Source organism: Triticum dicoccoides, chromosome 2A, assembly GCF_002162155.2.
Source record: "Triticum dicoccoides isolate Atlit2015 ecotype Zavitan chromosome 2A, WEW_v2.0, whole genome shotgun sequence".
In the NCBI taxonomy this organism is placed as follows: domain Eukaryota; kingdom Viridiplantae; phylum Streptophyta; class Magnoliopsida; order Poales; family Poaceae; genus Triticum; species Triticum dicoccoides.
In genome coordinates this window covers 75,920,481-75,933,681 of record NC_041382.1, presented here as the reverse complement: position 1 = coordinate 75,933,681, position 13,201 = coordinate 75,920,481, and positions in this window count along the sequence as shown.

Sequence of the window (13,201 nt, the reverse complement as noted above, 5' to 3'; positions counted from 1 at the left end):
TGAAACTTTTTCACATAAGTGTCGCAGCCCCAAACTTTTAAGAAATGACAGCTTAGGTTTCTCTAAACCATAGTTCATACGGTGTCATCTCATCGGAATTACGTGGTGCCCTATTTAAAGTGAATGTGGTTGTCTCTAATGCCTAACCCATAAACTATCGTGGTAATTCGATAAGAGACATCATGGTATGCATCATATCCAATAGGGTGCAGTTATGATGTTCGGACACACCATCACACTATGGTGTTCCAGGCTATATTAGTTGTGAAACAATTTCCACAATGTCTTAATTCTGTGCCAAACTCGTAATTCAGATATTCATCTCTATGATCATATCATAGATATTTTATCCTCTTGTCACGATGATCTTTCAACTTCACCCTGAAATTACTTGAACCTTTCAATAATTCAGACTCGTGATTCATCAAGTAAATATACTCAACATCTACTCAAATCATCTGTGAAGTAAGAACATAACGATATCCACTACGCGCCTCAGCACTCATTGGACTGCACACATCAAAATGCATTACTTCCAACAAGTTGCTTTCTAGTTCCATTTTACTGAAACCGAGGTTTTCAGTCATCTTGCCCATGTGGTATGATTTGCATGTCTCAAGTGATTCAAAATCAAGTGAGTCCAAACGATCCATCTGTATAGAGTTTCTTCATGCATATCTACCAACAAACATGGTTCGCATGTCTCAATCCTTTCAAAAACGAGTGAGCCCAAAGATCCATCAACATGGAGTTCTTCATGCGTTTTATACCGATATGACTTACGTGGCAGTGCCACAAGTAGGTGGTACTATCATTACTATCTTATATCTTTTGGCATGAACATGTGTATCACTATGATCGAGATTCAATGAACCATTCATTTTAGGTGCAAGACCATTGAAGGTATTATTCAAATAAACAGAGTAACCATTATTCTCCTTAAATGAATAACCGTATTGCGATAGACATAATCCAATCATGTCTATGCTCAACGCAAACACCAATCTCGATGGTAGAGGGAGCGTGCGATGCTTGATCATATCAACATTGGAAACACTTCCAACACATATCGTCAGCTCACCTTTAGCTAGTCTCCGTTTATTCCGTAGCTTTTATTTTGAGTTACTAACACTTAGCAATCGAACCGGTATCTAATACCCTGGTGCTACTAGGAGTACTAGTAAAGTAAACATTAGCATAATGTATATCCAATATACTTCTATCGATAGCCTTCTCATCTACCAAGTATCTAGGGTAATTCTGCTCCAGTGGCTGTTCCCCTTATTACAGAAGCACTCAGTCTCGGGTTTGGGTTCAACCTTGGGTTTCTCCACTAGAGCAGCAACTGATTTGTTGTTCCATGAAGTATCCCTTTCTTGCCCTTGCCCTTCTTGAAACTAGTGGTTTTACTAACCATCAACGATTGATGCTCCCTTTTGATTTCTACTTTTCGCGGTGTCAAACATCGCGAATATCTCAAGGATCATCATATATGTCCCTGATATATTATAGTTCATCACGAAGCTCTAGCAGCTTGGTGGTAATGACTTCAGAGAAACATCACTACCTTATCTGGAAGATCAACTCCCACTTGATTCAAATGATTGTTGTACTCAGACAATCTGAGCACAAGCTCAACAATTGAGCTTTTCTCCCTTAGTATGTAGGCTAAGAAAATCGTCGGAGGTCTTATACCTCTTGACGTGGGCACGAGCCTGAAATCCCAATTTCAGCCCTCGAAACATCTCATATGTTTCACGACGTTTCAAAACGTCTTCGGTGCCTCAACTCTAAACCGTTTAACTGAACTATCACGTAGTTATCAAAATGTGTATGTCAGATGTTCGCAACACCCACAGACGACGTTCGAGGTTCAGCACACTAAGCGGTGCATTAAGGACATAAGCCTTCTATGAAGCAATGAGGACAATCCTCAGTTTACGGACCTAGTCCGCATAATAGCTACTATCAACTTTCAACTAAATTTTCTCTAGGAACATATCTAAACAGTAGAACTGAAGCGCGAGATATAATTTGCGAAGCCCCTTTTTGACTATGTTCAGGATAATTAAGTTCATCTTATGAACTCCCACTCAGATAGACATCCCTCTAGTCATCTAAGTGATTACATGATCCGAGTCAACTAGGCCGTGTCCGATCATCACGTGAGACGGACTAGTCATCATCGGTGAACATCTTCATGTTGATCGTATCTACCGTACGACTCATGCTCGACCTTTCGGTCTCTTGTGTTCCGAGGCCATGTCTGTACATGCTAGGCTCGTCAAGTTAACCCTAAGTGTTTTGCATGTGTAAAACTGTCTTACACCCGTTGTATGTGAACGTAAGGATCTATCACACCCGATCATCACGTGGTGCTTCGAAACGACGAACTTTAGCAACGGTGCACAGTTAGGGGAGAACACATTCTTGAAATTGTAATGAGGGATCATCTTATTTACTACCATCGTTCTAAGCAAATAAGATGTATAAACATGATAAACATCACATGCAATCAAATAATAGTGACATGATATGGTCAATATCATATAGCTCCTTTGATCTCCATCTTGGGGCTCCATGATCATCTTGTCACCGACATGACACCATGATCTCCATCATCATGATCTCCACCATCGTGTCTTCTTGAAGTTGTCTCGTCATCTATTACTTCTACTACTATGGCTAACGCTTTAGCAATAAAGTAAAGTAATTACATGACGTTTATGTTGACACGCAGGTCATAAATAAATTAAGACAACTCCTATGGCTCCTGCCGGTTGTCATACTCATCGACATGCAAGTCATGATTCCTATTACAAGAACATGATCAATCTCATACATCACATATATCATTCATCACATCCTTTTGGCCATATCACATCACATAGCATACCCTGCAAAAACAAGTTAGACGTCCTCTAATTGTTGTTTGCGTGTTTTACGTGGCTGCTATGGGTTTCTAGCAAGAACGTTTCTTACCTACGCAAAGACCACAACGTGATGTGCCAATTTCTATTTACCCTTCATAAGGACCCTTTTCATCGAATCTGATCCGACTAAAGTGGGAGAGACAGACACCCGCTAGCCACCTTATGCAACTAGTGCATGTCAGTCGGTGGAACCAGTCTCACGTAAGAGTACGTGTAAGGTCGGTCCGGGCCGCTTCATCCCACGATGCTGCCGAATCAAGATAAGACTAGTAACGACAAGAATATTGAACAAAATCAACGCCCACAACTACTTTGTGTTCTACTCGTGCATAGAAACTACGCATACACCTAGCTCATGATGCCACTGTTGGGGAACGTAGCAATAATTCAAAATTTTCCTACGTGTCACCAAGATCAATCTATGGAGTCATCTAGCAACGAGGGAGGAGTGGATCTACATACCCTTGTAGATCGCGCGCGAAAGCGTTCAAGAGAACGGGGTTGATGGAGTCGTACTCGTCGTGATCCAAATCACCGATGATCCTAGCGCCGAACGGACGGCACCTCCGCGTTCAACACACATATGGAGCAGCAACGTCTCCTCCTTCTTGATCCAGCAAGAGGGGAGGAGAGGTTGATGGAGATTCAACAACACGACGGCATGGTGGTGGAAGTAGCGGGATTCCAACAGGGCTTCGCCAAGCGCTGCGGGAGGAGGGAGATGTGTCATGGGAGGGAGAGGGAGGCGCCAGGGCTTGGGTTTCGTTGCCCTCCCTTACCCCCACTATATATAGGGCCAAGGGAGAGGGGGAGGGCGCAGCCTTGCCCCTTCCTCCAAGGAAGGGTGCGGCCAAGGGGGGGAGGAGTCCATCCTCCCCAAGGCACCTCGGAGGTGCCTTCCCCCTTTAGGACTCTCCCCTCCTCTTGTTCCTTTGGTGCATGGGCCTCTAGGGGCTGGTGCCCTTGGCCCATGTAGGCCAAGGCGCACCCCCTACAGCCCATGTGGCCCCCGGGGCAGGTGGCCCCACCCGGTGGACCCCCGGGACCCTTTCGGTGGTCCCGGTACAATACCGGTGACCCCGAAACTTGTCCCGATGGCCGAAATAGCACTTCCTATATATAATTCTTTACCTCCGGACTATTCCAGAACTCCTCGTGACATCCGGGATCTCATCCGGGACTCCGAACAACTTTAGGGTTACCGCATACTAATATCTCTATAACCCTAGCGTCACTAAACCTTAAGTGTGTAGACCCTACGGGTTCGGGAACCTTGTAGACATGACCGAGACGTTCTCCGGTCAATAACCAACAGCGGGATCTGGATACCCATGTTGGCTCCCACATGTTACACGATGATCTCATCGGATGAACCACGATGTGAAGGACTTAATCAATCCCGTATACAATTCCCTTTGTCTAGCGGTACGATACTTGCCCGAGATCCGATCGTCGGTATCCCGATACCTTGTTCAATCTCGTTACCGGCAAGTCTCTTTACTCGTTCCGTAACACATCATCCCGTGATCAACTCCTTGATCACATTGTGCACATTATGATGATGTCCTACCGAGTGGGCCCAGAGATACCTCTCCGTTTACACGGAGTGACAAATCCCAGTCTCGATTCGTGCCAACCCAACAGACACTTTCGGAGATACCTGTAGTGTACCTTTATAGCCACCCAGTTTCGTTGTGACGTTTGGCACACCCAAAGCACTCCTACGGTATCCGGGAGTTGCACAATCTCATGGTCCAAGGAAATGATACTTGACATTAGAAAAGCTTTAGCATACGAACAACACGATCTTTGTGCTAGGCTTAGGATTGGGTCTTGTCCATCACATCATTCTCCTAATGATGTGATCTCGTTATCAATGACATCCAATGTCCATGGTCAGGAAACCGTAACCATCTATTGATCAACGAGCTAGTCAACTAGAGGCTTACTAGGGACATGGTGTTGTCTATGTATCCACACATGTATCTGAGTTTCCTATCAATACAATTATAGCATGGATAATAAATGATTATCATGAACAAGGAAATATAATAATAACTAATTTATTATTGCCTCTAGGGCATATTTCCAACAGGATCGACCTCGGCTGCTTCGACTTCATCCTCGGGGTGGATTTTCCCCGGACCCACGATCCCATCCCGTGGGACTTCGACGCGCTCACGATGACGTTCTGGCGGCTGGGCCGCCGCATCCTGTGGGACGGCCTTGGGGGCGCTGCGCCGGCCGTGCCACACCTCCAGCTGGTCGCCGCGTCCTCGGAGGCAAGGCAACCCCTGCTGGATTCCCTTCTACAGCAGCACAGCGACCTCTTCGACGAGCCACGGGGTCTTCCGCCCGCCCGGGTGTACGACCATCATATTCACCTCATGCCGGGCTCCACTCCCGTGGCGGTTCGGCCCTACCGCTACCCTTAGCTGCAAAAGGATGAGTTGGAGCGACAGTGTGCACTTATGCTCGCCGCGGGCATCATCCGGATCTCCACACCATCCTTCACCACACCGGTGCTGCTCGTCCGCAAGTCGGACGGCACATGGCATTTCTGCATCGACTACCGCCCCCTGAACGCGCTCACGCTCAAGGACAAGTTCCCTATACCGGTGGTCGACGAGCTCTTGGATGAGCTCCATGGGGCACGCTTCTTCACCAAGCTCGATCTCCGGTCGGGCTATCATCAGGTGCGTATGCATCCAGACGACATCGCCAAGACGGTGTTTCGCACCCACCATGGCCACTTTGAGTTCTTGGTGATGCCCTTCGGCCTCGCCAACGCGCTAGGGACTTTCCAGGCCCTGATGAACGACGTCCTTCGACCCTACTTACGGTGTTTTGTGCTTGTTTTCTTTGATGACATTCTTATCTACAGCGCCACCTGGGCTGAGCATCTCCAGCACGTTGCCATCGTCTTCAACGAGCTTCGGGCGCACCACCTCCACCTTAAGCACTCGAAGTGCTCGTTCAGGACACCTACCGTCGCCTACCTCGGCCATGTCATCTCAACCTACGGGGTGGCTATGGACGCCGACAAGGTGGCAGCCGTCTCCGCATGGCCGACGCCTCACTCGCCGCGGGCTCTCCGCGGGTTCCTCAGCCTCGCCAGCTACTACCGGAAATTTATTCGGGAGTTCGGGCTCATCGTGGCGCCCCTCACGCGATTGCTTCGCCGCGACGCTTTTGCCTGGGATGACGAGGCGACGACAGCATTCGAGGCCCTCAAGGGGGCCCTCATGACGGGCCCCGTCCTCCAGATGCCCGACTTCGACCGCCCGTTCGTGGTGGACTGTGACGCCTCGGGTGCAGGTTTCGGCGCCGTGCTTCATCAGGGCGATGGGCCCCTCACCTTCTTCAGCCGGCCTTTTGCTCCGCACCATCTTAAGATGGCGGCATACGAGCGGGAGCTCATTAGCCTTGTACAGGCCGTTCGTCATTGGCGGCCGTACTTGTGGGGATGGTCCTTCCAGATTCGCACTGTAGCGACCCGACCCGAATGGATCAAGTCTCTGTGCTTATGTGTCATCCCTGGATCAGTATGCTGACACACACAGTACTCGAAGGATTTATAACAGAGGTAAATCACATGTATAAAGTAACGTAAATACTATTACCTCAATCCAAAATATAGCGGAAGCAACAAGGTTGTGGATTCCCATCAACACCAACGGCAAAGTTGAGTATAGGAAATCGTAACCCTAACGTACCACTTACTCGTCGTCTGAAAAGTCTGCAACATGAAAAGTTGCAGCCCGAAAACGGGTCAGCACATGGAATATGCTGGCAATGTAACACATAGAGAGTAATGAAAGAATAGGCTATACTACATGCATATATGGCTGGTGGAAAGCTCTATGGTTACAGTTTTTGCGAAAAGCCAATTTTTCCCTACATCAAAGGAATAATTTTGTTTAACTATCATGGTGGTTGTTAAACATTGAGAATGGTTGACAGCATCCTCAATCCCAATTAAAAGTACTCATTAAAACCCAACAACATTAATTAGAAGTAACATGTTGAGATCAACAGGATAATCCAAGAACTAGATACTCAAAATGTCCATAACCGGGGACACGGCTAATCATGATTAGTTTGTTACTCTGCAGAGGTTTGCGCACTTTTCCCACAAGACTCGATCGCCTCCGTTTGGTTTCTCGCACTACATGGTGTTTGAGAAGACGGATGACCGAGACATAGTCTTTCAGAAGCGCTAGCACCTTACATGTGGGGTAAACCGGTACACCTACATCCCCTACATCTGCTAGTCTACCCCGTAAGAGTTCGCACAACTTAGTCAACTATGCTAGAGCCCATAGTAGCATGTGGCTGCACACGGAAGTTTCTAGCATGAAAAATCTTATGATCCCTTTGAGCCTGGGTGGCGGTCCAAAATAAAAACAGGCAAGTCCTGATAGACATCAGGTGCCTCAATCCACCCAGATGTGTGTTTAGGTTGCCACCTTAGATAAGCCATTAATTAACAATCTCACATCTGTCATGGATATTCACTCACCCAATCCACGTCTACTAGCATAGCATAGCATAATAAGCAAACGTAGAAGTAACTCCCAAGGTTTCATAAGTAACAGGTAATAGGTACTACCTCAATTCTACTTCCCAACCCACAATTTAATTAGATCCTAACAATGCAAGTGTTTGAGGGTTTGATCTAATGCAATAAAACTGGGTAGTAGAAAAGGTATGATCAAAGTGTTACTTGCCTTGCTGATGATCCGCGAGTCCTAGGGTTTCGAAGTAACAAGCGGCGCAATCCGGGTAATCTATCGCAGACAAACAACAAGCATACAATAAGTACTCATCTAATGCACAGGGAAATCTCGAATAAAAGATCTAACCAGAGAGTTCAACTTAAGAACCCTGGTTGCAAAAGAATCGAATCAAATAAAGCATCGAAAGTCAAACGACGAAAGAAAACAACTCGGTTCTAGCAAGTTGAAACTAGGTCAAAATTTTACAGTAACAAAACTTAGTTTAAGTTGGTTAGTCGGAACGGCGGTTTCGAGGCGAAACTCCAGGCATTTGAATCACCTGATTCCGATAAACGAGCAAGAAGATAGACTAGAAAGAAGATCGGATCTGAAATCACGATCGGAAGAATCGCGGAATAAATCCGACGAGAAAAGAGAACGACGAACGGTTATACGAACGGACGTTCATTAACCTAGAAGAATCCGGTGATCACGTTCGTTAGGACGAACGGTCCGGCGAACGGTAAAAGGCAACTAAATCGGAGAAGAAAACGAATCCGATCTAGGGTTTCGGAGAAGAAATCCGAACGAAAAACTGATCTAGAAAACCGGAACGGTTTAGAGAAGAAAAGAATCGGAACAATTAGAAGAAAACGATCCGAGAAAAGAAAAGGTGACGCGGCGCGGGGCTACAAAATAAAAAAAAAATCTAAACGAACTCCAAAATTAATACAGTAAACTTTCCCCGACTCCTAAAAATGAGCCGAACAAAATGAACTTTTCTCCGGACCTAAAATGCAATTTTTGAAAACGCGCATTTTTCCCTATCCAAATAAAATGCAAATAAACACCGGAAAGCAAAATTGATATATTTATTATATCTTCATTTTTCCTAAATTTGGGAAAGTCATATTATTCCCTCTCTATTTTTTGATAACGGAAAAATAATTGAAGATGAAATAAATAAATCAAATGATCCTCTTTTCAATTCGAGAAAACTCTCAAATATGAAAATAACGAAATCTCCAACTCTCTCCAAGGGTCCTTGAGTTGCGTGAAATTTCTAGGATCGACCAAAATGCAAGAAAATAAAGTATGCATGATGATCTATTCCAAATTGAAAATAAATTCAAAGGGGCTTTGAATTTAATTCTTTGAAACTCCCAACTCATATTTCATATAATTTGAAGAAGTCATTTTATCTTCTCTCGTGAAAATCATTGAGTCGCATAAAGTTTCAGAATTGGAATATTTCCAAATGAAATTCAAATATTCTCAACACCCCTTGTCATTTAAATAAATGGAAGAAGTCATGTCATCTTCTCTCTAGGGTTTTGTGTTTGAAAAGCATTTGAATTCACGGAGAGCATAAAATGCAAAAATGAAAGTTTGGGAAAGTCCTTTTATTCCCTCTCATTTAACTTCCAAAAGTTTCGAATTCACTCACTTTCAGTCAATCAATCAAGCAATCAATCAAATCTATCTATTTGTTTATAACATTCCAAAATTTAGAATTTTGGGATGTTACAAACTACCACCCTTAAAATGAATCTCGTCCTCGAGATTCGGAGAGGCTAGAAAGAAATAGGTTAGGGTTTGGGGTCTTCTCAAAGTCCATCGATCATCTCCGAGGTCTCGGGTGCTACCACCCTTAGAAACATTGTTACGGTTCCATCAAAACTCATATACTCCATCCTTATCGTTGACAGTGTCAGTCTTCTCAGATATTAAGGATAATCCCTTCTCTGGGCTCTTTCGGTAGTGGCATAACCTTTTCCTCAATTCCTTTGTCCTTTCATCTTGGTAAGGTTATCCCGAAACTGGGTCTTCATAGCTGACGGGTCTGACGCCAATGCTAAACAACTATCGATATCTCGTGGTGGTCAACAATTTATGGTTTCTCCTGCAGGAAAGGGTCTGGGTTGAACCTCACCGTATAACCTACGGTTGGCAACAACTGCCGTGTACAAGGGAAAAAAATACCTATACCTTTCTAAGGTTCAAACAAGGTTTTGATCGTCGTCTCTCCACTATAGGTAAGTCACTCAGATTTACCATCCCATATAGCAAAGCGAATAATAAGAGTAAGTTGGTATGGTGATCAATCCATCCCGCACCCAAATCATTTCCTTGTACATGGTTTAGCGAATCTCGCATTCTAACACTCGGTCATCCTCACAAGCATTGCAGAATTCTTCTTGTCGACGAACCAAGTTCGGAAAATCCATTGATTCTGCAAGCCAAACAAACATCTATCGTTACTTAACAACTCTCAGGTTTTGCGTAAACTCCTATAAAATCGTCGGTTGATACAAGTCGTAACTTCTTCCAGGGTTTTTCCTTCAGCAAGAGTGTGCTTGCTTCTTGGCAGGTCCTGGGGCCTGTGGGTTATGGCCCATCTCATCACTTGCAAATCTTGAACTCATCATCTGGGCAACTGATCATTTTCCCAACATCCAACTTCCTGGCATACTTAAAATCCATCCAAATGTACTGTCTCTTTTCCTTATATTTGCACCAAACGGGGACATGATTACTCAGACTCTTCATGGAATTTCTATTGATCCATATTTCCAACATCATACCTCCTTTATATCCAATAACACTTCATCTCTTCATCCTCGTGGGATGTCCCACATACCGTGATAAAACTTATACTTATGAAATCCATACTCCACTTCGTGGAACATCATTATCCTTTCCAGGGTCAAGCATCCTTACAAGGAAATATTGGCCATCTCTGCATGACACTTCTTCAACTGGGAATCGTGAAACACATCATGAACTCCTGACAGTCCTTCGGGTGACTCCAACTTGTTGGTAACTTCTCCCATACGCTCCAATACGTGGTATGGTCCTACAAACCTCGGGGCTAACTGTCCCTTAACTCCAATCCGTTTAACTCCTCGCAGAGGGAACACATGAAGACATGCTCTATCTCCAATTTCATAGACTACCTCCTTGAGTTTGTGAGTCTACATAACTCTTCTACCTGGACGGAGCTACCTTCAGTCGTTTTCGAATAAACTTAACATTCTATTTTGACTCCTTTGATCACCTTTGGTCCAAACAACTGTCGGTCTCCAACTTCATCCCACATACTCTTGGGGTATCACACATACCGAGACAAAACTCATATTCATTTTGTCTGAAATCCACTCAGTGGAGTATCCTTATCTTTTCCAGGGGTCAACGGTTCTTACAGGGTACTACCACCCTTAAAATGCACAAATCTTCCATAGACCATATTTCTCATATCCTCAAAAATGGTCAAAATCCTCCTTCATAGAGTAGCAACTCATAAAATCCATATCAGTACCAACGAGGCTAACTTTATTAATTCTCAAATCATTTCAATCTCCTGTTTTTCCATTACATGCCTCAATTCAATACCTCTATATAAAAGAAAATGTTCTCACTACCACTACTATATTACTTCTGTTACAAACTCAACTATTTATCACAAGTCTCCTTCTCCTTCGGACAACCTCTGGCAAAGTGCCCTGCTCCATTACAACGGAAACACATTACTTCTGACAGGTTTCGAGGTTTCCTCATGATCACATAGCCTCCTTGGGTCCTTTTCTTCCCTCTTGGGCAATCATTGAAGTAGTGCCCTGAATTTTTGCACCTGAAACATGTGATATGACTCAGGTCTTTCTTTGTGGAAATTGGGTTGTTCCTCGAATCCAACCTACTTCTCTTCCTGGACCTTTCCATTCCAATCATGGCTTCTATTTCCCGTGGGTCATATTCTACTTCCTCTGTCGGGAATTCTACTAGATCTCCATTCAGACAATCTTGGGAGATGTGTCCTTCTTCTCCACATGAATAGCATGACTTAGTGCAGGGTCTAATTGGCTCTTCTTTGGGTGTGTCCTCCACCTCTTTCTTCATCACAGGTTCTTCTAAACCTTCCATGAGGGCTCCTTTCATTTCTTCTTCCTTCTGCTGGATGGTTCTTTGTACCATGGGGTAAATGTGACACTGAGCAGGGTAGTGGGTAGTCCCTTCACACAAGAAACAAGTAATCTGTCTAGTTGGGCATTCTTCCGTTGGGTGACTTCCTTCACAATTTGGGCATTCATCCTTGTGTTCCTTATGGGTGTGTCCGATTTGTCCACAAATCTTGCATGCACAAGGTTTCTTCATATCCTTTCCATAAGGCTTCAACTTCTGGGACACAAACTGAGACTTTAGCAAGGTCAACTTAAATTCTTTCCAAGTGGTTACTCCTTGCCATCCATTGATGGTTTGGTACATCCTCCACCAAGTAGCAGCACCTCTTTCAAAGCATTGAAGAGCATGCTGGGCCATATACTTTCCGACTATAGGGTTGTTCTCCATATGATCCTCCATGTTCTGAATCCATCGGTCTGTCTCCAATTGACTCATCGGTTCAGAAAATACAAGCTCATCGCCATTCATCCTATATTGGGTCCATGGGTTTGGGGTGAGATAAGAGAGATCGAGAGGGATGCACTCAATACAAAAAAAGTTTTGAAAAGACAGATTTTATTGTGGCTGTCGGAAAAAACATCAAACAAATGACAGCTCACAAACGTCGCATCTAACGTAGGTATATAATAGGGGTTTGGTCTTCTAAAGGTCATTGAATCTTCAACGTCTCCAAACTCTTCAAGTCTTTGTTCATGCCTCCAATGGCTTCTTCCGATCATGCTTGTCTTCTCAAGTTCTTTTGCTAGATCAATCTCTATTGATGCGAAGTCTCTCGTGACATCCTTGAATATTCTGGAATTGCATTCCAAACTTTTGGGTTTCAACATCCGTGGCTGAGCCGTGGTTCTACTTTCCTTCAGTTCATGACGAATCTCTGGTACCTCGGGGTTTTACTTCTCTAGCTTGGCTGCTTCAGCTTCTGGGTCCTGAGTTCTTCACCAATTGCCTTATTGTCAAATATTGCTTCTTGTAGGTCCATCTTAACTTCCTGATGTAACACTCCAGATCCTGGTGAATACACCAGCTAAGGTTAACACTCCAATGTTTGCAGATAGATGCTCCATCAGCTTTCTACCATCCAATCCTTCCATGCATCTGCATGCTTAACTCCGCACGGTGACAATAGCATAGGCGGGCGATAACACCATCATTAGCCATGTCTATGCCCATGTTACTGCCATGAGCTTTCATTTCATGATTGATATCTCCTGTCTTAGAGTTTTCTTGACAAAACTTTGAGTTCTAATGCTCCATGTTCCGGTCCTTCTCCGATACACCTCGATCCCGGGTATTGACAGGTTTCATAGTCTGCCAAGTTCCATAAGGGGTGCCTTCCTAGGTCATACAAATCCGGAAATTCTTCAAAGCCTTCAAATTCTCCAAGTCTTCGGAGTCTTCAACAGTTGTAGTTTCCATTTACACGGTAAAATCCTCTTCATTCCAAATGGTCTTAGTTGTCCGATATCTTGTCTCCTTGGAGTGGTCTCATCAGTCAAATCTTCGAGTGGTCAAAAGGGAAAAGGGGTATGGTCTCACTAAAAAGAATTTTGAATAAGCTCAGAAGAGAAGAGAGGTAAAAAGATCTTTTTT